Source organism: Zonotrichia albicollis, chromosome 22 (assembly GCF_047830755.1).
Source record: "Zonotrichia albicollis isolate bZonAlb1 chromosome 22, bZonAlb1.hap1, whole genome shotgun sequence".
In the NCBI taxonomy this organism is placed as follows: domain Eukaryota; kingdom Metazoa; phylum Chordata; class Aves; order Passeriformes; family Passerellidae; genus Zonotrichia; species Zonotrichia albicollis.
In genome coordinates this window covers 1,562,433-1,586,775 of record NC_133840.1, presented here as the reverse complement: position 1 = coordinate 1,586,775, position 24,343 = coordinate 1,562,433, and the positions used below count along the sequence as shown (strand labels likewise).

The following is a 24,343-nucleotide window of genomic DNA, read 5'->3' as shown; positions in this document are numbered from 1 at the left end:
AAGAAAGCCCCGCGTTCGTCCCAGCGGAGTCTGCGGCAGAGCAGGGTGCTCCACGTGGGCCGTGTCCCCAGATTGACAGGGGTTACCTTTGATGGGAGGCAGATGGAAAAGGGAAATGTAGGGATTAATCCCTGTGTCCCAGATGATGCAGCAGCCTGAGCAGGTGGCGGGGAGGCCGAGCCCTCTCCATCTCTCATTGTGTCGCGGCGCCGGCCCAGCCTGCGGCAGGGCTATTATGTGATATAATGGTGAGATGGGAACAGCCAGGGAACTTCTTCCTTTGTGTTCCAAAGGCCACGATGGCATCTTTATTTGATAAAGGAATTGGATTATGTCTAATCCCCGCTCTTGGAGGCGTTTTATTACTTAAAAAACACTTCCTTCAAAGCGCCTTGGCTGTCGCGAGCGGGGTGTAAAACACTGCTAGCGGGAGAGGTGATGCGAGGTTTTCCAGGGATGAGCAGAAATCCTCAGATCCTTTCTTGGGGGCTGCATTCAGATTTAAGGCATTTTTTGATTAAATTCTAAAATTGAAGCCAGGCTGTGCCTTTTAATGAGCATCTGATGAAGAGCACAGAGCTGGAGCCACCCAGCCTGTTCACCACGTGCTTCAATCAGTTTATGCTCCCATCCAGGATATTGTGCAGGAATTTAGATTCTTTCGTAATGAATAATACATCCATGAAATGTGAGCCCTGTAAATTTAGGGAAACGAGCTGTCAAGTGACCCAAGGGGTAAAATTGAGGAGGTGAGTGCCATGAGCACAACACAGAGCACATTGTCTCGGGAACTTCCTTTGGCACCGGTGATGGGACACACTTGGCAGATCAAAATAAAAGCTCAAAGTGGGGAAGAGGAATTATGTGGCCAGAGAGCATTCAGTGGTTTGAATAATTTCTAATGCCATGACAGCCTGTAAACCAGGAGATGAACTCTCCTGGACCTTGGGGGGCTCCTGTGGGCATTTTGGAGGTACAGGGGTCATGCAGCTCCCAGTTCCACCAGAACAGGCTCAGCAAACTTCCTCAGAGCTGCAGGTCAGGTTCCCTTTTAGTCCCTGAACTTTCCTATTCTCCGTGTCCTCACAGCAGAAGTGCTTCCAAGGGTTGTCTCATTTCAGTGGTCAAAGTTCCCAGGCCAAAATATCTGCTGAGTTTTGTTACTGGTTCTGGGAGGAGAACTCTCCCTCCCCTCAGGGAGCTCCAGCCTTTCAAACCAAGGTAATCCCTCCCTGGAGCCCCTGACACCAAACCCTGTGACCTCAGCAGACATTTATCACCACCTGAGGGCTGGGCAAGGTTCACTGAACTTCAGGCAGGGCTGGGGCTGGGTGGGAGCTGGGAGAAAGTCTCTGGTTTCATCCAGGGCTGCCACTGGGTTGGAAGCTGCAAGTTCTCCCAGGCTCCAGGAGAAACTAAATGCTGCTTTTTCCTGAGAAGGCACAAAACTGGGACCATGGTAGAGGTTTGAGGGGACACATTTCATCAATTATTTCTTAAATCAGGGACTGTTCTATGCCAGCTTCTCCTTACTCCTGGTGGGTTTAGGGAGGAAGGGATGGGAGGTGTTCCTGCCCTTGGCAGAAGCTTGGAATGAGATGATCTTTAAGGTCTTTCCAACCCAAACCATTCCACGATCCTGTGAAGAAGGAGGGAGCTTCCCCCATCCCAAGGTGACACAGTGAAGTGCTGGGGCACAAGAACCTTTTCAACCCTTGGACCCAAAAGCTTTTCCTTTTCTCCCGAGCTCTCCCTGCCCACATGGGAGATGTGGAGCCTTCTCCTCACTGACCAGTGACCGAAAGCAGAGCTGCCTTTTATTCCAGAGTATTTCACTACACAAGTGCTTTTGAAATAAGGAAAACCAGGGGGAAATTGCAGTGGGCTTAGCAGACAAAATTGAGCAGTTGGCTGTGGCAAGGCATACAGTACTTAAATGCAAGAGCTGATCTAATCGTTGTTCTCGAGGAAGCTTTTTGCTGCATTTTAGCACACAAAGCTTTTCGTTTTCTCTTTTGTGGCTTGAGCTGCTATTTAAGAAAGCAAAAATCAATAAACCTTTCCAGCTTTCAATCTTTTGCCCCAAAAGGTGTTTTTTTGGGTAGTGTTTTGTCATTCATAAGCTGTGGCGACAAATCCTTGACATCATTCGTGGATAATATCGATCAGCTCTTCCGTTGCACCAAAGGACAAATAGAAATCATTTATCTGTCTGGACTCCAAAACAGCAAAAGACAAAGGGCTCTGCCAGCCACCCATGACAATCAGCAGCTGAAGGTATTAGCAGGGGGTCAAGTTCAGAGGTCAGCGGTCAAACAGGTTGTCATCAGTTTCTCACAGGCAGCAGAGTGGAAAAAGCCAGCTGGGTTTTATTTGCCAAACCCGGCAGCCTGGTGGAGGTGGGTGCTGGTGGCCCAGAGGTGCTGCCCAGGGGATGTTGTAAGTTTGGGTTAATTTCCTGTAAATTTGGGGTCTTAACTCCACCTTCACTCCGGGACTGAGGACCAGGCCCAGGCAAAGCACGAGAAGCTGCCACTGCTGACATTGCTCTGAGCATTCCCAGGATCTGATTGTTTTGGTGTTGTTACATGATTTTGTCCAATTTTCTGCACATCTTGTGGGGCACAGGGTCTTAAACTTGCTGCTTCAAACGTGTCTTCTATGGAGGTCTTGGCAAAAACCAGGAGATTACTGAGCAAGCTGCTGCATCCCAACAATATTTCCTTGGATGTAGGGATAGAATTGGGGGGAAGCATCGGTTCTACCCGTGTTCTTCTTCTCCACCACCAGTGCCACCAAATTAGAATTAACAGGCATTTCAGGCATGATTGAATAGGATGCTGTATGGGCTCAGACCCAGAGGGAAAGCCGCCCTGGTCAAATGTCCTTAAATCTGCCAGTGCTGAGCCTCACACATCCAAAATCTCCTCCTGTTGTACTGAGAGGTCTGCAGGGTCTGTATCAGCAGCAAAAGCACCTAAAGCAAACTTGCTGCCTCCTTGGGTTTATCTGCAATGCAAATAGACACCTGAACTGCTCCTTTCTCCAGCCTCATAAAAAACATGGGCTGCTCTGGGCTTTATGGGAAACCTCTGATCCATCATTCAGGCAGGGCAGCACGGCTGCTACAGGAATCCCTTGGGCAGCCAGAGGGGAAGGGTCCAGCCAGAGCTGCCTGTCTGAGCCTTGGCTGTCCATAAACCCAGGCACTCAGGGCATCCATCAGTCAGTGGGGCACTCCCAGAATTACTGCACTGAGGGGAGGAGGCCATGGCAGTAAATAAGGGTGGATAAAATAGCATGATCCCCATTTTCCCACATTCTAGATCCTTTCGTGGGCTGTCCCCCCTTCTCCCATGTTCTTCAGCACAGTTATTCCCAGTGCTTTGATTTTCAGGGGGTGGCAAGCACAGATCTGGGCTGTGTTTAACCAGGAGTGCCTCGGCGGAGTTTCTCTCTGGGTCTGTGCTCACACAGTGTTGACACCTGGAGAGGAACTCTCTGCACACACACTCCCAGGAACATTTTATCCAAACTGGGACGGGTTTCCTCCTCCTCACCAACAACTGGCTGAGGCAACAGAGCCTTTCTTGCAAGAAGCAGCACGGCAGGTAGCTCTGGGCAGGCTCTCTCTCTGCATTTCACACAGAGAGTGGGGAAGCACTTGTGCAAACACAAATTCCCACTGGATAAATAAGCTGGGCACACGATGCCCGCAGCCACAGAGTCCATGTGGTAAATGTGGTGCTTTGCTTAAATTTCTTCTGGCAGACGGAAATTCTGCCTTTTATTTTATTTTATTCTCCCAAGGACACTGTCAAGGTCACCACGAATCCTGATGCTCCAAAGAGTGTATCAGGGATACAAACCCATTTCACCAGGCTATTGTTGTATGTATCCTCCTGTGCATCCAACTTCATTTCCACTTCAATTTTATCAACCTTCCGCTGGAGACTCAAGGAGATAGGAAACAAGTACTGACACGAATTAGCCCGGAGATTGACTGATATAGCTCAGCCCAGGGAACCCTGGGTAAAACCTTCTCTGGGCTCTTTCTCTCTTGCTTTCTCTCTGCCTTTTTTTCCCTTTTTCCTTTTCCTTGCTCACGCACCCCCCTTTCTTTCCCCACTACAACTGTCTCTGTCAGTCACCTGTCAGAGATGTCACCAGTCCTGCCTGGGATGACAGACAGGGCAGGAAAGATTTTGATGGGGTAATTTGCCAAAAATACCCAACGTGGCATATTAAAGATGGCAGCTGGTGGCAAAGGCTCTGGGGAGGAGATTCCCTGTGGGTAACCCCAGCTTTGTCTTCTCAAAACTTCTGTGAACCCCAGAGGTGCTCTCCCCTTTGCTTTGGGGAATCCATGGAAGAATTGGAATGGAATTCATGGAGTGTTGGTCCATGCATTGACCTGTTGGTGTGGGAGGACACCCAGGCTCCCCTTCTTCACCTCTGCACCCCAGCCCAGGGCGGAGGGATCTGAAAGCTCCAGGATGAGGGGTTTTGCTCCAGAGGGTCCAATCCATGCTCCAAGCAGGGAGCACCAGGCTCAGGTGTGCTGTGGAGAGAGGACCTGGCTCCCACCATGGGCACAGGGCTCCAGTGCCCGCCCCCTCCACAAACTTCAGCCCCTCTTCTTCCTCTGTGTAGGAAATTTATGCCCTTTGGGTTCCAAAATGGGTCCTAGAGGGAAAGAGAAAAGGGAGAGAGAGAAAGAGAATGAAAATGATTTTAATTTTTTTTTTTGGCGTAGAAATGAAGCTGATATTGAAAGTGAGTAAATTTTAATGAAACGGTGCAAAAATGACATCATTTACTCAGAAATCATTAATTTGTCAGCATTAATATTTCAGCTACAACATTGCCTGTCATTCTGTGCCAGCAATGACTGATAAATCTATAAAAGTGTGCTGCTAATTTACTGAATATTTATGTGCAGTGTCATTTGCAGAGTAGGATTTGAATTTATTTCACTCAGTATTCAGCTGGAGAACATTCCTAACAAACCTAAAATGAGCAGCGCCAGGCTGTGCAAAGTGAGGCTGGCAAAACTTGCCCAATAAGGTTGGAAAGGGAGCGGAGCTGTGGTGGGAGCTGCAGCGTTTCCCTGGCACGAGGCTGTCCCTGCCAGGGCAGCGCGGGCGGTGGGCACAGGGCACGGCAGCTGCCAGCCCCGGGGCTCTGCTGACACACATTTGTCACAGCTCTGCCATTTCTCATCTCAGACCTCCTCGGAGGTGGCAGCTTATCCGTTCCACCTCCCAGGAGGCCGCGCACGTGTCGGGAAGGAGTGAGCGCTCCCTGAGCCGGGGCTTGGGGGGTTCTGTGCCAGGCTGGAGCACGGGGGGAGCCTTGGCACAGCTGGGGTGGGAAGCTTGAGGAAGGGGGGAGGAGAGGGGAGATTTTGGCAGAGTTGTGCAGTCCAGGTGGAATGGGGCTGGTGGGGTCCAGCCATGCTTCATGTGACGTGGGGACACTTGTGTTGGGTCCATGGGAGTGGCTGGAGTGTTCATAGGAGTAGTTGGCATGTCCATGGGAGTGGTTGGAGAGTGCATGGGAGTGGTTGGAGTGTCCATGGTGCTGGTGGAGTGTCCATAGAAGTTTTAGAATGTTCATGGTGCTGGGGGAGTGTCCATGGGATTTGTTGGAGTGTCCATGGCACTGGTGGAGTGTCCATAGAAGTTGTTAGAATGTTCATGGCACTGAGGGAGTGTCCATGGCATTGGTGGAATGTCTGTGTCCACAGCATCCATGGCGCTGGTGGAATGTTCATAGGAGTGGTTGGAGTGTCCATGGCAATGGTGGAGTGTCCATGGGAGTGGTTGGAGTGTCCATGGGATTTGTTGGAGTGTCCATGGCACTGCTGGAGTGTCCACAGAAGTTGTTAGAATGTCCATGGCACTGGTGGAGTGTCCATGGCACGGATTGCAGCTGTCCACAGCTGGTTCTTGGAATGAGGATTTTTTTTGTCACACCAGAACTTTCCCAGTGTCCATGCTCTGATCCCTGCAAGCCTCCCAGGAATGCTCTGCTCCAGTGGTTCCAGGGAATTCTGGTGCTTTGCATGGTGGTGTCAGGGTGCAGCACAGCCACCAGCTGTGTTTTGGGAGAGGGAGTTCTTTGGATGCACAGCTTGGTCACCAAAATGTGAGTTTGAGATGATAGAACCCCTTTGGAAGTTCAGGCTGAGTTTGGATAGTGCTTTCAGGCAGAAAATGAAGGAAAAATATGAGAAATACTGCTGGCTTAAGCCCTGACATGGGGTGTTCCACACTGCTGGGGAGGAACTGCCCAGGCCCAGTGGCCAGAGCCCTGTGTGCATTCCCTGGGCACCATCCCCACTGCAGATTCCCAGGATTCAGGGTGCTGGTGGCTGCTCCTGGTCCTTGCAGGAGCCCCCAGAGGGTCCATCCACCCCAGTGTCCCTTTGGGCTCTCCCTGAAGCTCCTGCAGGCGAGCCCCAAGCACAGGAGCTGCTGGTAATTAACGGGGTATTAATCCAACTGCAGCACCAGAGCCTTATTATAGTCACATTTTTCACTTTCATCAGAATAATATCGTATTATATTAATATTTATTTCTGGCTAATGGGCTGTGAAATGAGCTGGGGGATGCTCTTGGTGGGGTTGGGGGTCCCTCCCGAGATCCAGCAGGGCCTGTGTCCCTTCCATGCTCTCCCTTCCCCAGGGGTTGGGAGTGTTTGTGGCGGGTGGGAATGGAGGTGCCAGGGATGCCACTGCCCCTGCTGGCCTCCGGGGCACAGGGAGAGGGGGAACAGCTCAGGACAGGCAATCCAGAGCCTCCAGGTCTGACAGGTTTGGGCATGGCTGTCAACAAGATGGAGATTTACTTTAAAGGAGGAGAAAAAACCTTGCTTACACTTCACCACTCACATCTATTAGTGGGGAAAATAAGGATGGCGTGAGAGCAAGGAATAAATCCCTTCTAAAAATATATTGGGTGAATGCATTAATTTTTCCATGCACGTGAAAGAGGGTAGGAGAATGAATTTTAAGCTCGATTCATTCTCCAAAACGAATCTTAAGCCTTTTAATTGTTGAGTGTTGGCATAAAAACATATTATTTATGAAGCTGTGCCTTGGTTCTACATGGCCTCTGTGCCTTTTTCCTTCTTTTAAAGCAAATCTCATTTATTTCTTCCTAAAAGGTGCTCTAGAATCTAATATGAGCATTATGAATATTTAATTTTCCAAGCAGGGTTTACACAATCGCCGAGTGCCTGGTTTGGGGCTGGAGCAGATCCTTCCCTTTCTGCTCTGCTTGGTCCATGCCTGTCAATGGAAGGAAGGAGCAAAGAGGGGATGGCTTTAAATTGGAAGAGAGCAGGTTTAGATGGAATGTTAGGGAGAAATTCTTCTGCCCCATGCCTGGGAGTGTCCCAGGCCAGGCTGGATGGGGTTTGGAGCAGTCTGGGACAGCAGAAGGTGCTGGGGTTGGAACTGGATGGGCTTTAAGGCCCCTTCCCACCCAAAGCTCCCTGAATTCTGTGGTTTCCTGCTCCATTCCCCGTTCCTGGGCAATCCATGTGTGTCACAAGGGGAGCAGGAGGTGCTGGGGACACTCTGTGCTTGTAGAACTCCAGTGGCTTTCTTACAGGGAGGATGGCACCGCCGTAAAACCGTCGCACAGGAGAGGGAAGCTCCTGGTCTGCAGCTTAATCATTAGTAAAAAATTATTTCCTACAGTGTTAAAGATCTAATTGGTCCAATCAAAAGGCAAATTAATGACAGCTCATTTGGAGAAATCTGCATGTGTTCCAGCAGAGGCTGCAGGGAGGAGCCACAGCATTCCCAAAGCTGGCAGAGCTGCAGTGGGAGCACAGGGTGTATTCCTCACCAGGGACTTGGTGCTGCCTGGGACGTGGGAGAAAGGCAATAATTTTATTAGTTTTATTTCTTCTTATGCTTACAATATGTGTATTTTCCCTGTCACTGCTTGGAACCTCCCTCTGAAACCAGAGGAATGTGCTTGTGCTCTCAGAGCAGACAGCCCAACTCCCAAATCCACACCAGACCAGACCCCTGGGAAAATGTTTTATTTTCCAGTTTGTAACTGCTATGTTTTCTTAATGGGGTGAGGAATTTTCCTATAACACAGCCTGCCTTTTTGCAAACCACTGAGAATCTGTCCCTTTTCTGTTTTGTGAAAATCAGAGTTCAAATCACAGGATGCTCTGGGATGTGAGGATGCACTCCCCTGGACCTGTGCCATGGTTTCTGTAGGTTTATCTCCTGCCCATACCCTGCAGGGTAAAGCAGCCTCAGACAGGGCTCTCTGTCAGCTCACAACCCTCAAAGCTTCATTTTGTTAAAAAAACACTGAACACTTCATACCAACAGGTTCTCACAAACCACCTACCTGTATCCGTGCCTCAAAAATCCAAATTCTCTGTAACAGCATTGGCAGCAAACAGTGTGACACCCAAAGCACCTTGCAGGCTGCATTTTGGGCAGCTTGGACATCTCCCTGTCCCTGCCTCCATCAGCCCTGGCTCACAGAGCAGCTGCTGGGCTGGTTCTGTGCTCCTGAGCGTTCCCCACGCTGTGCCCGGCTGGGCACCAATGCCTGGGTTCTGGGACAGTCAGAGCTCCCCAGGCTCAGGGATGGGGCAGGGAGGGCCAAAGCTCCCCAGGCTCAGGCACTTCCACCCCCCAGCACCCAGCTGAGCATCTCCCCCTGCCGGGGCTCTCCTTCCCGGGATCTCCTTTGTGCTCCCTCCTTCCCTCCCACCCATCCAGCCCAGCCCAGATGTTTTTCCCTGCCAGCCATTCCCTGCCTGAAGCTGGGGCAGCCCAAATGGTCTCACCTTTCCCCCTGCTCTGATAAATGCTCCCCGTGCAGTTCCTGTAACCTCCCCGAGCGTCCTTCATCTGTCAGAGATCGCAGCCTTTTACGGCGGGTCATTATTTCCCCAGCAATTCCAACAGAAATATTTCCAGTCCACACCAAGCGATCTATTTCGCTTCCCCACCCACCACATTAGCCTCTGAATACTCTCATTATACCATTACTAATTAGAAATTCTCTCAAATTGGCGGCTGCATTAAAAAAAAAAGACAGTGTGCTGAGCATATGGCATAATATCCTATTAATGAACACTCTAAATTCAAACTCAGGTCAGCTGTTCATTTCTTGCTCATGACACCCAGGCAAGGGGGAGAAAAGCAAAGCTTCTTTTTTTTTTTCCCCCTCCCCTTCTCAAATGTATAATACAGAATGCTGGGGTGCAGTGGTGCCTTAGCCCAATGGTTTATTTGGTTTGACTTTTTTTTTTTTTTTTTGAGTAGTAAAAAAAAAAATTCAATTTTATTTATATATATATGAATTCATAAAGCAGAGTGGAAGGCACTTGCTGGGCAGTGCTCCCCTGTGTGGTGCCTCTTTTAAACCAGCAGAACAGTGCCCTGCCAGGCTCCCCTGAGCATCACAGCACACTGAATGTCCTGTGAGGTTGTGTTTAGTCCTGCCAGCGCCAGAGCAGGGATGGGTGAGGACAGGAGCTGCAGCACACACACTTTTTTCCCTTTTTAGCTAATTGGGCTAATTGCAGCAGCCCCCTGCCCCTGTGAGCTGTGCTGGGCTGACCTCACCTTGCCCTGAACTGGCGGTGCCTGAGCCGGGGTTGGCTGTGGAGCTGCTGCAGGGCTGGGCTCAGCACCCTCCAGCCTCACTGCTGGGGCTGGGGTCCCCGGGCAGAGCTCCTCTCTGGGGGCTCAGGGGGCTCAGCAGCACCGACAGGACCCCCCAGCTGCTGCACCCCTGCAAAGGCTGCGGCTGCTCGCTGTGCCTTGCTCCATTTGCAGTTTTAGGCTGGGTGGAAAGGTGCCAGCGAGTGGGAGGGCTGGGTGTGAGCATCCCTGTGCTCCAGGGGACAGGCAGAGGTCACCCACCTTCCCAAGGGTTATTTTATGGTGGGGTTTTAGTGCCATGAAATTCACAGCACAGTAAAAGAGCAGATTCCTGTACCTTCCCCTGCTCTGGGCAGTTGAGCTGTCAGGGCTTTAGGCCCCATCAGTCTTGTTGTCACTGAGGTTTATAAAACCACTAAATGATATTATGTCAGCTGATTCTTTAATGGGATAATCATTAGCCAAGACCTGAGTAAGGTGTTTTTCTGCCATCACTAATTTCACCCCAAGGTGAACGAGCAGCAGAGCCCTGGGGCAGGGGTTTGTGCTGAGCCGTGCCCACGCTCCTGCTCCATCCCTGCTGCTGGCACACACCACGTGCCCTCAGCCCCCGGGTTTGCCACACTGGGACAGGGCACAGCCTGAAGGTTTTGACCTCCACAGGTGTCACAGGGCTCCTGGCTCCAGCCCTGGGAGCTGGGATGGGATCTCATCCCCCGGGCTGCCTGCACTCCTTCCCTTCAGCCAGAGAACACAAGGGTGAGGGCTGAGGTCTGACCTTCCAGTGAAAACGGGAAAAGTTTGGGTTTCTCAACAAAATTAAACTTCTCTGTCGAAAACAAGTATTTTGCCTCATCAAGAATCCAATTTTCTGTCAAAATAGTTTTCATTAAATATTTCCAAGCAGCCTCAGGTTAGTATTGATTTAAACTGGTGCAAGGGAGAGAGGAACGAGGCTTTGTCTCTACAAAGATCATGTTTGCCCACCAATTAAAATTACAGTAGAAGTGAGGAGCTGCTGCTGCCTCCAAAGGGGAGTTGGTTAATGAAACACTCAGTAATTATCCTCGTTAGACATCCCAGGGAGTGCTCAGGACCCCAGGAGCAGTGGGGCTGAGGGGTTTGGGAAGGGCTGCCAGGGAAGGGAGGTCTTGTCCTGTGGGGGCACCTGAGGGAAGGCCTGGCCTCCATCCTTGGGGTGCCCTCTTGGTTCTGCAGGTGGTCAGGACTTGCTGCAGCTCGTGGAGAGACAATTGTGTCTCTTGGAGTGCACAGGAATCAGGTGATGCCCGGAAATCATGGGACATCACTCAGTGGGTGTTGTGCAGCTCATTTAGGCTTTTCCCAGAAAATTCAATATAAAGGTTGAAGTGAGGTGCAGGAGTGGCCATGCAAGGGCTTTTCTGTGCTGTGCTGGGGAGCTGGGAGCAGGGTGGGTGTTGGGGTCACTCAGCCTGGGGAAGGCAGAGGGACTGGAAGAGTCCCTGGAAAAGCACCTGGGGCAGATCCGTCCCTTCCAGCCAAGTTTGTGCTCTGAGGGTTAAAGCCAAGCTGAGTGCACTGAAGCCCAGGAAGAACTGAGGTTTTATTTCATTGGCACCGGGGTCATTCCTGATTTAATTATGTAAAAATTAATGTGAACGTCTTCCCTGGTAGGGCTAGGCCAGCCATGGAAATTGAATTGGGTGAAATGCTGGTTAAGCTAATCACTCACAAGTCATTATGATGGCTGAGCACAGGGATGCTGTAATCTGTTGGGACTTCCCAGAGCCCTGATTGAAGACCAAGTTTAAGACCCACAGGTTTAATCAGAGGGGATCAGAGATGTTGCTCTGAGGTGATTTTCTGGTAGCTCTGAACCATTTCTTTGTGCTGTGAGAATCCATGCTCTCAGTCTTCCTGTGCTCTTCCCAAGCCATCCCCACCCTGGCAGTGTGGGCAGAGAACTGTGCCCATCTCAGGCTAACCCTGAGCCCATGGAAAAGCTGGGTTTTGATATTAAAGCAGGAATTCAGGAAAAAGCCCAGCCCTGGTGCTGCAGCAGCCTTTCCTTGCCCTCAGTGCAGGGGCTGCAGGGGAAGGGCTGTTCTGTGCCCCTGGCTGAAAGGAGCCACTCTAAGGCAATAGAAACACCTGCATTTAAAATTCTGATGTTGCCCATGTGCTCTGTGTGCCCATCCACAGCTCATACACTTGGTGGGTGTTTTTGGGGCAGGCAGGGCTCAGGTGAGCTCCAGCTCTGCCGTTTGCTGCTCTGCCAGAGCCTCCTGAGAGCTCCCCTTGCCCCCAGAGCTTTTAACCCTCTTTAATCTGAGTGTGGTTTTTATAACAACCTATATACATTTTAAAGGGAGAAAAACTCCCAATCAATATTTAGAAGAGCCTGAACAGCTTGCAGAGCACTTTCCCCATCTGTTCCCAAAAATGACCACCTTTGTAGGTGCCTGGAGGGTGCTGGGCCCGAGCTGCTTCCCAGGCTCAGCCAGGAGCCAGCTGATGTCCATAGCAAATCAAGATGCTCCCTGTAATGTTCACAAAAATGTAATTTGATTTGCCTTTGTCAACAAAATCTGCGGAAACATCCCCTGCCTGAATAAATATCCCTGCAGGGTAGCACATGCTTTGTAAATAATTTTCATTGTAATCCCCTCTTCCTAGCAGGGTGGAGAGTTGAGAACATTCATCAAGTCTCACATTAAGAAAATAATTTTCTTGTACCTAATTTGTGCAATAAATAAAGTCCACAATTTCTTGCTTCTGCAGCAAGGAAGTGTAAAGAGCTGAGACTGGGCTTTTTTGACATTGGCTGATTTTTTTGATGGCTATTCCTACCTCGGGCTTGGTGCCAACAAATCCCCAAGAGTTTGGATTTGGGGCTCAGCATCCTCTGGGCACTCCACAGAATGACCCAGAGGAGCTTGATCTGTCTGGAGTGGGGTAAGGGGCTCAAGATCAGCAATTTCCCATCCTTGACCTCATCTAGAACAGCACCTTGGGTGATGCCAAGCCTGGGTTAAGCTTTACCCACTGCAGGGTCTTTGCCAGGCCTACCCAGCTCTCAGCTGGCACAAAATTCAGGTTATTTCTCAAGGAACTCGGAGAGATTTGCTTGTTTGCAGGTCTGACTGCAGAACCAGGGTCAGGGCGTTGCTGTAGGTTTATTTTTCATCCTGAATTCTCTCTGGAGATGGAGCTGTAGCTGTCTGCTCCCTTCTCCTGCTGTCAGTGAGGGCTCATGCAGAGGGAGCCGAGGCAAAAGCACAGCCTTGTGCCCAGCACCGACTCAGGGCCACGCCAAGGCAGCACTGCCCTCTCCGATGGCCCAGCTCCTCTGGCCTGGGAGCTGCACCAGGAGCTCTGCACCTCCAGGGTCACCTTCAGTGCTGCTGCCCCCCGGCACTGCTCCCCAGCAGCTCTGGAGGGGCCAGGACAAAGCTGCAGGCAGGAAATGAGGAGAACACGGGAGAGCTTTGGCCTTTGAGGAGCTGCACCTTGGCTGATCAGACTCCCAAACTCCTCCTTGCTGATCCCGTGGCTCACAGGGGAGCCAGAGCTCAGCTCTGTCAAGATGGGAGAACACCAAGATGGGAGAACAGCTTTGTTTTTCTCCTTGTAGAAATGTAAATCTGTTATTTATATATATTTTATGGATGGCATGTTCCTATCCCCGGGCATTTTGCATTGGAATTCAACTCATTGCAAGCCTATTACATGTTCACTAACTATAAACCATCTGATTTATATTCATTAACCAGTCAGAGACAGCAGCAGTGGCATAACTTTAGCACTGGACATGCCTCAGTCGACGGCTGAACTAAATTTCAGTTAATTAAGGGGCCGTAATTGTTGTCCAGTACAAGTGTCTTCAGGGCATTCACTTTGTAAATAATTTTTCACCCCAACCTTTCCTGCATACTTGGTGGCTGCTCTGCAACTTTGTTGGAGCCATAAATTATTGGGAAATCAGCTCTCCTGCCTCTCTGTGGTCCCCTTTCTGTGCCTTGCCAAGGACAGCCGTGGCATTAATGATTAGCAAAGTGCAGCGGGGCTGTGGAGAAGGCAGAAGGATTATAACCCCTAAAATATCGGGGGTGTCACCTCCAGGAGGGGTGTTAGCTCAGGGGGGCTCTGGTGCATGATCCCTCCCTTCCTTGGTTCTCCTTCCCTTGGAAACGAGGAGCTCCAAGACTGAGCTAAACCCAGCCTGGCTCAGAGAGGGCCCTGGGATGGGATAAATCTGCTTAGAACAGAGATTAGGAGTTGAAAACCCCTTGCTTATTTGCTTTATTTTCTCAAGGGTTCAGGTTGGGGAGAACCAGCCTTGTGGAAAGGGAATTTCCTTCCATCCTTTTACACCCAGAAGGGGGAAAGCAAGATGGGAAGGAGCTTCTTGTGCTGGTGTGGAAATCATTGTGGGGCAGCTTTGGAAGTGGCCACTGTGGAGGCCATAGAGGAGGATGGTGCTGAGGTTAGTGCAGTGATCAGCACTGACCAGCACGTTTTCCTTTTCTTTTTGGAAACTGGGCAAAAATCATCATTTCTATAGCACTTTCTATAGGTTTGGGCTTCTGGGCTTGGTTTGTGTTAAAGGAGTTTCCCTGAGTTCTCAGGAGTTCCTGGCTGGACTGGGATTTCTGGATGTGCATTATCAGCACATGTCCCTTGTGTCATCACCGTGGTTTTATTTCAAACAAGGGGCTGTGATTTCACCAGGAGTGGTGAAAATCCAAGATTCCCTGTGTGCCTTCCCCCAGGGATTCAGCCCTGGGCAGCTCTGAGCCTTTGTGCACCAGTGAATTCTCCCTGAGACACCTCTGAGCACGTGAAGGGGGCACTGGAGCTTCTCCATTTGTCTGCTGGAGTTTCCCCTTGATGTGACAGCTCCCTCCCAGCCCTGCCTGGCAGCAGACATATGCCAGTCTCTCTGATAGTTCATGTTCACTTATTAATATAAAGATTCAACTTCCCACTCGCAGGAGTGAACCTTGCATGATGCCTCTGACAGTAATTCAGTTGTAGCCTCAATCAGCTGCTGCATCTCCAGGCCATGGCTATCCCGCTAGCCTTTTCCAATTTTTCACTACACCAGTCATGAATAAATCTCCAAAACACATCAGATTGCTGAAAATGGAAATACCAGAGACAGGCACCAGTTCAGTAGTCAAAGAGCATCACCTTCCTGCAGCAAGCATGCATGCTCTGTGCTCCTGTGTGCTCACCACAGCCCTGGTGCAGAGCGCACCCTGAGCATCCTGCTGCTGCAGGACAGGAGATTTCTGTGCTCTGACTGATGCCAGGACAGATTTCCATGCCCTTGGGCACTGCCAGCCGAGCCAGCAGCAGCACCCAGCGCATCAGGAGCAGGGCTGTGCCCTCCCTCTGTGCTGCAGGCAGGGGCTGTGTGTTTGCAGCCCAAAAGCAGCAGAATGGTTGGGATTTCCAGCAGGAGGATGCTCAGCCTTGACTCCACCAATTTCCATTTCTGCTGAGCCTCTTTCTCTCTTTTCCACTTTTCTCTGCCCCCTTTGGGATGGGGGTCACCCATGGGCCCTGGAGCAGGGGGCGCCTCCCACAGGGGATCCCTGTGAATCCCAACCATCAGTTACCTGCCCTGTGCTCCCTCACTGCCGTGCTTAACCTCTGCCCCCTCCCCTGGCCCCAGCCTGGAGGGCTCAGTGGTGCTTTTGAAACCTGACCCCAAGGGTGAAGCCTTGGCTGTATCCCAACTGAGGGGGCCTTGCTCCCAACGTGGCTCTGCTCACCCGTAATCTACCCATTACAAACACAGGCATGGTGCTGCCTCTCCCAGCATTGTTCTGGGAGAGCTCCACAGAGAAGCAACAGCTAACCAGGATTATTTAAATCACTTTGGGTCAGAAAATCAGCTAGAACTTAAAAAAAAAAAAAACAAAAAAAACAAAAAAAACAAAACCAAATCACCTCTCATAAAATAAATCAATTTCTTTAAAATTAGCCTCCTTAAGTTTGACATCAAGTCTATTTCTGTAAGGTTTGTCTGTTTTGTAATTTTGTTTTTTATCTGTGTTGTTATATTAAGGCCCCTGCTAATAAAATGTCAAATTAAAAAAAAAATTAGTATCCCTAGTATTGCAGAAAACCAATAAAATAAAACCTTACAAGAGAAGCAAAAGAAAATTTCCATCATTCTCTCCTTAACCGAAATCAAAATTAAAGTGTTATTAGAAATTTCATTAGGATGGAGCAGATTGGTAATGAAATTACATTCCAGCTTTCCACAAACCCAATGTATTAAGTAGGTTTGATCAATGATGTTCACACAATTAATTTTGTCTGATTGCTGAGGATTACTTTATCGACAGTCACATTTCACACTTGTGGGGTTTTTTTGTTTCCCCAGTAAATTCTCCACCATGTCACATCACATGATGGCCAGGCAGCTTTGAAGCCCCGGCTCTCCAAGCGGCTTCCAGCGGACCATGACGGGGATCAAGGTAGGGATGTCACTGCTCTTAATTGTGTTCCTTGTGCTGGGCCTTGGGGACATCCAGCCTGGGGGGCTCAGGAGCCCTGGGGAGGCTCCAGCAGGGAGGTGATGGAGGGAGCCCTCATTCCTGATCATATCTGCTCATATCTGCTCCTTCCTGCTCCTTCCTGCTCCTTCCTGCTCATCCCTGCTCATCCCTCCTCATCCCTGCTCCTTCCTGATCATCCCTGCTCCTTCCTGCTCCTTCCTGCTCCTTCCTGCTCCTTCCTGCTCATCCCTGCTCATTCCTCCTCATCCCTGCTCCTTCCTGCTCCTTCCTGATCATTCCTACTCCTTCCTGCTTCTTGCTGATCATTCCTGCTCCTTCCTGCTCATCCCTGATCATTCCTGCTCATTCCTGCTCCTTCCTGCTCCTTCCTGCTCCCTCCTGCTCCTTCCTGTTCTCCCTGCTCCTTCCTGGAGGCCCCAGGGCTCTGCTGGGCAGCTGGGGGGGTCTCAGTGCCCATCTCAGGGTGGGTTCTGTGTCTCTGAGCTGTGGGATGAACTGGCACTGCTGGTTTTGCTGAGTGCAGAGTGGGGTTGGGGCTGGAGATGGTGCCAGGCTGGCACAGCCCAGCCAGGTGGGCAGATGTGCTGGTTCATTGCTGGTGTTGGCTCTGTGCTGGTGTTGGCACAGCTGGCAGCACATCTGGAGGCAGGCTGAGGCAGGAAGGAGAAGGGGAGGGCAGCAGCTCCATAAAGCAGGGGCTGGTTTCAGTGAGCTCTGGTTCTGGCTGGGGTGGTTCTGGTTCTGGCAGCACCAAGGACCCTTTGAGGTTTCGCCGTCCTCGCCGTGGCTGTTCCCTTTGTGTGGGCAGGGAATGTTCCTGGAGCTCTCTGTGTCACTGTTTGGTGCTTCACAACATCCTTAGGTGACTTTTACGTGCAGAAATGAAGTCTGTGATATTGCGGGGGCAGAGTGAGGCTCAGTTTTAGGTTGCAGGAGGGGCCTGGTTCATGGTTTGGGTCTCTGTGTCTTAGAAATGACCCTGGAATTCAGCTGCTCCAGTCAGATTTTACCTGCAGGACTCTGTGCAAACCTTCAGTAGTTCAAGACCTGGGAAGGGAAAGCCCTTTTCCTTTTCCTGGGGATAACCTTTGCTGTACTTTGGGCACTTTCTGCTGAGTGCCCAGCTGTACATTTTCAGTGCCAGGGAAGGGGAGATGCCCCACGGAGGGGTCGGCTGCCTGCCCAGGAAGGGGGTGAGGCAGGGGCACACTCAGGTGTCCCAGCCCCTGGAAGCTGCTTCCTTCTCTACACACAGCAAAAACACCAGGATCTAATTTTTAGAGATGAGACACCTCATCTGTCAGGAGCTGAGTGAATTAGAATAAGAGTGTGCTTTTTTTTTTTTTTTTTCTTAAAACAGCCCAAAGTTTTTATCAAGATGCCATTTATCAGCAGCACTACCAGCTGCTAACAGTAGGCATCCTGCCAATCATTTTATGGAAATAGGGAAGGACTTTAATGTTTGGATGCCCATCTGAATCGACTCTTGTTCATGTCAGCAGATCTGATGTGAAAGCAAAGGTGCCCCTATGCAGTCTAGTTACCATTAAACCTGTAAGTGTCAGCATTTTAAAGGCAAGGAACACAATGCTGATGGTGGGCAATGTCACTGGTTTAACCTGCTTCAAAGACATCAGCCCCTGCAGTCTTTGCCTGCTCCTTGTCTCTCAAGGATTAGTTATGCCCCAAGTGCACCTGCTCCGTTAATCTCTGCAAATAATTATGGAGATACCTGCTTATCGCCAGCTTCCCCTCCTAACAAATCCATCCACTCATCCTGCTGGTTACCTGCAGGAGTAGCCAGCAGCGACCACACTTGGTCTTTAAGCTCTGGGATCTCACATGATCCTTTAAAGCCGTGTTTGGATGGGGCTGTTGAAAGTCACCGTCCTCTGCAGGGTCAGCAGGGAGCTCTGCCCAGCCTGGGGATGGCACTGCAGCCCAAACTCCATGGGCAAGGCCCAAACTCACCCTCTACCTGAGAGAAACCCCTCTGGGGACCAGGCAGCCTTCAGCCAGGGCAAGGGACACTGCTCACACCCGAGTCCCCCTGTGCCCAAACCCCTGGGAGCTGGTTGGAGAGCCAGGATGGCACTGGCTGGGCTGGGCAGTGCCATGTGCCCTCCTTGGCCACCATCTCCCGTCCCTCTGCCTCCTTCCCTGCTTGTCTTCTCCATCCCCCTGGTTCCAAGCTGGGTGTGATTTTAGCAGGGATTTCTGCTGGTGCCTAACACCACTGTGCCTCTCCACCAGCATTTCCATCCCATGTGTGTTCCACAACCATCCCAGGGACACAGGGGCTGAGCTGGGCTCTGCTGCTGTCAGGGACGGGGCTGTGTGTCCCCAACACCCTCTGCTCCCCCCTGCCCTCTGTCTGCACAGCATTTCCAGCATTTTGGAGGTCAGGGGTTTGTTGGAGGTGGCTCTGAGGGATCCTGCTGTGGGAGGCAGCGCAGGCAGCCTGGCCCCTCACACGGGCACTGCTGCTGCTGCTGCTGTTGACACTCAGAGTGATTAACATGGCTAGGACAGTGAGAGGGAAATAAATAACATCCTAATCTCTGGCACCATCATTCCTTTGATGAGAACAAAAAATATGAAGACTGAAAGATCAAAATAACTGTATTAGAGCATGAAAAGGGAAATGCTCTTTTAACCACCGCTGTTCAGATATATCTCCTCAGATCTGACATGCTGTAATATATTTGTAACACAGATATATATTAGGGGGTAAAGCTGGTGATTAATTTGCTTTACCTTTTCAGAGCATATACATAAAAACCTACATTAGCAGAATTAGCATTTTACCTGTCTTTGAAGATCTTTGCTTTGAAATGTATAAAGTCTTGTCGATTTTATGTCTCTCAGAAGAACAAGAGTTGTTTTTTCATGAAGCTTCCCCCTGGCCCACCTCCTCCCTGGTTTGCCAGCTCGGTGCAGGCAGAGATGCTGGGGGTTTGTCTCTAATTACTGCATCAGCACCCTCCAGGGCATTGCTTTAGCTGCTGCCCATATTCACCCCTCTTGACTCATAATTGCTGTTGAAGCTTCTGAGACTAGAGATCAAAGTATTCATGTCATTCATGTTTCTGTCAAAGGTCTTATCGTCAAAGCACCGACTATATTTCCAGAGATGTCTGCTTTTCTCAAGAGCAATGCACAAACTTGGCTTTGCCTTTTTTTTTATTTTTTTCCCTCCTCCTCGTTGCAATGCTGCTGCCAGGAAGTGCAGGTGAGAGGAGGAGGAAGCAGCAAGGGGCTGTCCAGGCTGCATCCCTGCAAATTCAGTTATTGGTTGTTAAGGAGCATCTTTCCAACCACAACTGCTATTCCAAATTTCTTCCTTTGCCTGGCCTTCCCCTGCAGGTGTGGGGTGCTGGAGCTGGAGCTGTCTCTGCTGTTTGTTGCTGGTGTTTTGGTGGTACCTCAGGAGAGCAGGGTGAGATTTTACCTCCAACTGAAACATCAGAGACAAAAACTTATTGTTTGTGGTATTTAATGCAATCGAAATTTGGATTAAGGCTACTTAGCAGGAAGGTTCAGCTGGATCTGTGCTTTCCCATGGGGCTGCCAGGGCTGCTGGAGAACCCAAGTGGGAGCAGGATCTGCCCCAGTGCCACCAGCCCAGCCACACGTGGGGAGCAGCAGAGCCCCAGCGCTCCCTGCCCACCACAGCAACTTCTGATGAGTTTCTCTCCGAGTCCTCAGAACTGGGAGCAGGAAAAGAACTTTATAAAATTCTCCACAACCAGTCGAGCGGAACCTATTTTCTCTCACAATGCAATTAACGGCACCAACATTTACAAAATATGATTACAAGCACTTTGGTTAAGTAGAGGAAAGTATATTAGATAGCAGCGAGGGGTTGATCTTAATGTGCATTTTTTCGAGAGACTTGCATTTTCTTTGTGCAAATAAAGAGGCCCTAAATTCTCCATAGGCACTAAAATCAATGCAGTGGAACCATGATAACAAACACAGGCTCCACTTTTTGCTACATCCCCCAATTAATTAAGCCTTTCACGGGCATGTAATTAGGAACATTAGCAAGTCATAAAATTGCCGTGAGTCTCTAAATTATGTGCTGGCCCTCAGCAATTTGTTTTTAATTCCTTTTGAAGACAATGGCACTGCGGGGTCCCATAGATCTTCATAGCAGCCTACTGTTTACTTCTTTATGGCTCTATGAAGATCTAACTGTTTTCTACTGCTCCCAGATGCACCCGCACTATTTTCTTGCGCTTTTTCATTACCTGAGTTAGATTTAAAGGGAAAGGGCCTCGGCTGCCCCGCGCCCACCCTGCCGGGGATGGGAATGAGAACGGGGATGGGAACGGGGATGGGATCGGGGATGCTCGCCCGGAGCTCTCGGCTGCTCAGCTGCCGCCAGCCAGCACCGCAATTTCCCCTCTTTGATGTAGACCGGTGCGAAAAGGCAGGGAAAATAAATAAATAAATAACCGGGAATCATTTCGGGGGAAGGTTTATTTCCCTGTTATTGTGATTTACTCCTCCTTGATGAGCGCGTCTCTTTGGCAGCGGAGGCGCGGGGAAGCGTTTGCGCGCTCGCGGGGGTCAAGAGCGGCAGAGAGAAGTAAACAGTGAGAGCAAATTGTTTTTCCTTCCGAAATATCTCGGCTCGTTCACAGCTGAGGGGTCAGCAGGATAATACCTGGGCACGTGTGGTCATAGCGGGGCCGTGCCGTGGTGGGTACAGGGGCACAGCTGGGGGGTTTAACCCATCCAGGACTCATGGCACCGGGCTGTGGGCAGCAGGAGGGGAGGCAGAGGTGCCCAGCAGTGTGCAGCTCTCTGTCCTGCCCAGCTGTGGGTCTGTCCCAGTGTGAATCCCACAATTACAGCAGGAGAGGAGGCAGAGGTGCCCAGCAGTGTGCAGCTCTCTGTCCTGCCCAGCTGTGGGTCTGTCCCAGTGTGAATCCCACAATTACAGCAGGAGAGGAGGCAGAGGTGCCCAGCAGTGTGCAGCTCTCTGTCCTGCCCAGCTGTGGGTCTGTCCCAGTGTGAATCCCACAATTACAGCAGGAGAGGAGGCAGAGGTGCCCAGCAGTGTGCAGCTCTCTGTCCTGCCCAGCTGTGAGTCTGTCCCAGTGTGAATCCCACAATTACAGCAGGAGAGGAGGCAGAGGTGCCCAGCAGTGTGCAGCTCTCTGTCCTGCCCAGCTGCGGTCCTGTCCCGGTGTGCATCCCGCAATTCCGGCAGTCTCCAGGCGGGTGTTGCTTTCCGAGCGTGGCTTCCCCCCGGGCGCTGGGGGATCTGAGCCAATTAATGCTGTTGAATTACTAAACAGGTTTAGTGGTAATAATAATAAGCGGAGATTGTAGTAAATGAGGTGAATTCTGGCTCGTCTCCATCCTGCTGCCGTGGCACCAGGGCTTGTGGCCATCCCAGACTCCCGGCTGCCTCCCCACTGTCCTTTGTCCCTTCGGGCATCCTGGCGCTGTCCCTGCCTTGGGGTGGCCACAAAACCTCTGTGCTAATGCCCTTCTTAATGCAAAGTGGAGAACGTGTTATTGCTGGACCAAGGGATGTGTCAAAAAGCAGCAACCCAGGAGGGAAACCATGCCCAGAATCCTTCATCTTCAGCACTGCTTTCACTGCCTGATTAAGCTTTGTTTTGGGGCTGGAAGGAATATCAAGCCGAGCATAGTGTAACACTGTTCTTGGTGGTATAAAGCAGCAGCTGGACAGAGGGCTCTGTCAGCCCGAGAGGGAAAAGTGGGAAGTGTTTGCAGCATGGAGCTCCAGGATAGTCAGGAATAAGGTGGTGCTTGAAGGATGCCCGAAGTGCAGGGAGAGGAGAGCTCAACAGCTCCCCTTCTAAAATCAGATTGCATTTCAGTGAAATCCCGGCTCTGGGGGGATTGCAGCCTCCCGCTGGGGCAGGGAGGAACAAATTCTTCCCTCAGCTGCTCCCAGCGCCCGTGCCAAGCCTGGAGGAGGGGAGCAGCGTGTTCTGTAGGTGGGTTGGTGTCTGTCTGCTGCCCGGGGAGCGGCACCGCGTCATGCGCGGAGATTTCAGCTCCCGACATCAAACATTTCCCCAGTCCCTGTGAATTCACTGTTTGGAAAGGAGAGACTGTGAGTGTGAAGGGCCAGAGGAAAAAAACCAAAAACCAGGCTAGGGCCCAGTCCCAGGGCTGTGACAGTGACTTTGGGCTCAGACCCGCTCCTGCCTTTATGCCCCGTGGATTTGCACGGCACAAAGCCCGGGCTGGACGGGAGCGGCTGCCCCGGGCCCAGCACGGTGCTCCCAGTCCTGCCAGCCCCCAGCCTCATTCCCGGCACGGACGGGACGAGGAGGAGGAGGAGGAAGGAGCTGCGCTCCTTCCGCCCGTTATCGCTGCCGCTCCACCGGGAGCTGCCAGCGGCGGGCACGGAACGCGGTGCCCACGGGCAGGTGGCATCAGCAGCCGGGCAGGAGCTGGGACACGGCACATCCACCGGCACGGACAGCCCCGTGCCCGCTGGGGTCAGCCACGAGGCACCCCCAGCCCGTCCCCCCCCCAGGGATTTGCTCTAAAACCAAATATTTTTGTATCATTGAGGGCAGCGCTCTCCTCTCGGTAGGCAGGGGCAGGTTTTTCGGGTGATATTCTCAGTAGGTATCAGCAGATATTTATGGTGATATTCTGAAGTAGGTACGAGCAGGTTTTTGTGGTGATATTCTCAGTAGGCAGGACCAGGTTTTTGTGGTGATATTCTCAGTAGGTACGAGCAGGTATTTACGGTGATATTCTCAGTAGGCAGGACCAGGTTTTTGTGGTGATATTCTCAGTAGGTATGAGCAGGTTTTTATGGTGATATACTCAGTAGGTACGAGCAGGTATTTATGGTGGTACCCTCAGTAGGTACGAGCAGGTATTTACAGTGATATTCTCAGTAGGTATGAGCAGGTATTTTTGGTGGCATTCTCAGTAGGTACAAGCAGGTGGTACTCTCAGTAGGTACGAACAGGTTTTTATGGTGGTACCCTCAGTAGGTACGAGCAGGTATTTACGGTGATATTTCAGTAGGAATGAGCAGGTATTTATGGTAGTACCCTCAGTAGGTACAAGCAGGTGGTACTCTCAGTAGGTACCAGCAGGTATTTACGGTGATATTCTCAGTAGGTATGAGCAGGTATTTATGGTGATATTCTCAGTAGGTACAAGCAGGTATTTATGGTGGTACCCCCAGTAGGTACGAGCAGGTATTTACGGTGATATTTCAGTAGGTACGAGCAGGTATTTATGGTGATATTTCAGTAGGTACGAGCAGGTATTTACGGTGATATTTCAGTAGGTACCAGCAGGTATTTACGGTGATATTTCAGTAGGTACAAGCAGGTATTTACGGTGATATTTCAGTAGGTACCAGCAGGTATTTACGGTGATATTCCCGTTTGGCGGTGCTGTCGGTGAGCCCCGGGCAGAGCCCGGCCGGAGCTCTGTTCCTGCTCTCGGGACTCCCAGGACGGGCAGCTCCCCAGCCCGGTGTTCATTGGCATGCACAGCCCAGCACAAACAAAGGCACACAAGGATTCTGTCCTGCCGAGCCGCCGGTGCCGGCGCTGGAGCGGGGTTTGCCTCATTCCATGCAATCCCCCAGGATAGAGGCAATGGTTATTAAAAAGCCCAGAGAGCAGTGTCTAACCTTGAGTAAGTGTTTTCTTGTTGTCATCCCAAGATCTAAAGAAAATCCTGAAGAGAATACATGGTGAAGACATATATTATAGTTGGAGCTTTTTATCTCACACATGTGACTTTGCCTATCATGAACTGTACGTTTTTATTCTCACTAGTGGGACAAAACTATATCCCACTGCAGCATATATCAAGAGGAAGAACATTGTACCTTCTTTGCATTAATATAAATAGCTGTTTAGGACCGATTCCTTGGCCAGATACCACCATCTCACCTGTCCTTTATCTAAGATATTTGGCATGTAGCTCAAGTTTGGTTTATTTAGAGTCAGGATACAGCAGCTTTTACATATTAAAGGTGCATTTTAAAAGAGCATTTTCTATTCTAATTTGAGGGGAATGGAGCTCTTTAGGGCATTCAGGGAACGATGTCCATCTGATTTACATTTCCCTTGTTGGAGCAGAGCTGCGTGCGCATATTAGGATGTAAATAATAGTGATGGATACATGTATCTTTAAAAGATCCATTTT

At 50.6% G+C, this 24,343-nt stretch overlaps 1 long non-coding RNA gene across 1 annotated transcript in view; it reads left to right on the top strand.

Moving 5' to 3' along the window:
• Positions 1–24,343, top strand: part of LOC141731401 (uncharacterized) — a 165,779-nt gene that overhangs the window by 91,183 nt on the left and 50,253 nt on the right. The window contains exon 2 of the long non-coding RNA XR_012583478.1: positions 16,033–16,126. This is a non-coding gene — a long non-coding RNA (uncharacterized LOC141731401). The remainder of the gene's footprint in view (positions 1–16,032; positions 16,127–24,343) is intronic.